This window comes from Peromyscus maniculatus, chromosome 2 (genome assembly GCF_049852395.1).
Source record: "Peromyscus maniculatus bairdii isolate BWxNUB_F1_BW_parent chromosome 2, HU_Pman_BW_mat_3.1, whole genome shotgun sequence".
Lineage (NCBI taxonomy): Eukaryota > Metazoa > Chordata > Mammalia > Rodentia > Cricetidae > Peromyscus > Peromyscus maniculatus.
Genome location: NC_134853.1, coordinates 91,120,147 through 91,123,540, shown reverse-complemented (window position 1 = coordinate 91,123,540; position 3,394 = coordinate 91,120,147).

Sequence of the window (3,394 nt, the reverse complement as noted above, 5' to 3'; positions counted from 1 at the left end):
AGGGCTGATATTCAGAATATATAAAGAACTCAAGAAATTAGACATCAAAGTATCCAACACTCTAATTTAAAAATGGGCTATAGAGCTAGACAGAGAATTCTCAACAGAAGAAGCTCAAATGGCTGAAAGACATTTAAGGAATTGGTCAACATCCTTAATCATCAGGGAAATGCAAATCAAAATGATTCTGAGACACCATCTTACACCCATCAGAATGACTAAGGTCAAAAACATTGAAGACAGTTTATGTTGGAGAGGATGTGGACCAAGGGGAACACTTCTCCACTATTGGTGGGAATGCAAACTCGTATAGCCACTTTGGAAATTATTATGGTGCTTTCTTAGAAAATTTTGAATCAACCTCCCTCAACAAACTTTTAAAACTCAAAATAAATGAGGAAAGATAAACTAGATTTGAAAGAGAGTGAGAGAGTCAAAGGATAGGAAAAGCAACAACATCTAATTACATTAGTTTTATTTATATTATATTTATTGTATTGTTTTATGAATTTATACACAAAGTAAGCCAAAGCAAAAGTACAGTATTTACAGGAGAATGGTTTAAAAATTAACCTTAAAGAACAATAACAAAAAAATCTGAAATCACATATTAAAAGGAGACCATATGCTTGGAAAAAAGACGCAGAATAACAAATACTGAAATATTTGAAAGTTACATTTTGTGCACTGAGCCAAAATGCCCAAGTCCCTCACAATAGGAAGACAATCTGATTGTTATCAGACTTTTGACAGCTATGCTTTATGTCAGAAGACAATAGAGTGACATATTTAAGATACTCAGAAAAGAAAATAAGAGCCATATGTTATGAACCCAGACAAACTTACTTTCAAGTAGAAAAACTGTGGAGAAACTGCTACCAACAAGCACAAACCCAGAAAATACTGTTCCCAGGAGCCTTTCCTGAGCAAACCACCACAGAATTAAAGTGACTGCAGAGACATTGACAGAAGACCTGCTGGTAAGCATTAAATATATATCTGTCTGTACAGCTAAGTAGAAATGATGGCTAGTAAGGGAAATACAGGCTCTGAAAGCCACATGCCATAAAACTGTAGGAATGGTGTGTCTGTTTTTAAAAGGGGGAGGACTACAAAAATAAGGTTATGCTTATGATTGTCTGATGTCTATTAACAGGAAGGATTAGGGTGCTTCATGTCATATTCTTAGATGTAGGTGAGTTTTATAAGAACCATAATAATGGTTCTAAAATTTACCAAAGATTTCACCAAGAAATAAAAATACTGATCTATGTTGATAGGGATGTTCAAGCCAAAATATTAACAGCATGCTAAAAAGTTATGAATCTATCAAGTGGAGCTTACTCCAAAAGGGAAAAGATGTTTAAATATTAAACACTTCATTAAAATGATTCACCATAACAGATGGCATTTCTTTAAGCTTATCAAATGCCTATTGATAAAGAATATCATCAGCCTGTGTTACGGCTATACGAAGCTTTTTCCTTAAGGTCTATACTTACATTTGTTTAGCTTCTATAATCACTTTAGTGAGAATTCTGGGTAAAAAATGTATGCATAATTCCCATTTCACTTATAAGGAAACTAAGGCTTTGATCATTAAAATAAATCATTCAAGAACATGTATGGTTGATGTTCAGAAAATCTGGCCTTTGAATTCAGTTATTTTTCAATTCCAGGTCCCATTCACTTCTGTCTAGATTAATTTTCCATTTTCTTCAAATTTTCCCTAATTTCACATTCTAATTTTCTTCCCACCCTCTCTCTTTTTCTCTCTTTAGTCTATGATCCTCACCTTCTTTCTCTCTTTTCTTCTTCCATAATTTTTCTTACATATGATTCTTTCTGTCCATCTTTCTGGCATTTCCTCCCTTCCTTTCTGAATATTAACTTTTGATTCCAAATCAAGTTGTGATGTTCCCAATGAAGGGAAATCTCATATCACATAGACACACCTGCAAAATGTCCTTAATCCTGCTCAGTTCATAGAAACTTATATTTGAGCATAGTTTGTTGATTGCTTAGCAATCATGGACTGAAAGAGCAGACTGACTCCAGGAATTTAGTGTTTAGAAATGATTTCTTAACATCCACATAGCAATGTGATCATCATACTGTATGTTTTGATTTTATTTCTGTAATATCATATCCTTTGTGAAGATACAATGACTTTTAAAGTCAAAGGGTATTAATAACCCTTGAAAAATGGTGGCATCATCCTCCAATACCTGCTAATTCAGACTCTGAATGTGGTATATCAATGATGTACATACTTTTGCTTTTCTGCCTCTTAGAAATACCTTGAATTTTGCTTCTATCTTGCAGCATTTTATACAAGAGGTAAAATTTAACTCCTTTCTTGGTGGAGACAACCACGATGACAATAAGATTAATCAGTTTTTTTTGATATATGAGCCTATGTTTAACAGAAACATTACTGCAGCCAAAACTGGAAAAAGGATCTGGAGAGATTCCTTAATGATTAATGGCATTGGCTACTCTTCATGCAGAGCCAGGTTTGATTCCTAGTACCCACACAATGGGCTGAAACACTATAACTGCAGGAGATCAGATGCCCTCTTCTAGCCTTTGTGGTCATTACACACACATGGTGCACAAACATAGAAGCAGACCAACACACACAAACATAAAATAAATTGAGAAGAGTCCCATTACCTGGTCCTAACCTTCAAGCTTTTCCAAGGCTCCTTTTTCCTTCTTTCTCCCTCATTTCCTTTTTGGTGTTCTGAGATTTCTCAATGCTTTTCTCTCTGTGATGAAGGGCAATATGACTCTTCTTTTCCAGTTTTAAAACCCACCATATTACTCTGATACTTGTAGAGTAGTAAATTTATTTCTCTATAAAAACCTAACTCTATGGTTATTGTCTTCCACTGAGGTTATTAATATTCCCTGTATTGTTATAACTCCATTATATAAACCACTGAGAAGACCACAGCAAACAGGACAAGGGCTAGGTAGAAGACAGGAAGATAAAAATAGTTGAGTGGTCATTTTTATAAGTGGTATTTCTTAGGGATGTCCAGTATAGTCACAGAGTGGTATTCACTGTTGACTGAGGTAAATCAATTAAGCCCTTGTATTGAAGATGCCCTTGAAATGCAAGCTCAATGTGACAGCTTTCATAGAGGTGGGATAGACTAGTGAAGGAGGTGTGTTGTTGAGTTGACTACTGAAGTTGAGTTGATGCTTGACCTCAACAGGTATTCTTTCAAATTCATGAAGGGAACTTCAAGCTCACTGTCTCAAGTGAATAGCAGGAGCACTTGTTCCTTCAGTGCTAACTGTGTCCTTTGGTTCTCTCAGGTGTTCCATCAAGTGACAAAGGTCCACAGACAAGAGGTGATTAGTAGATGTCACAGATGTCATGCCA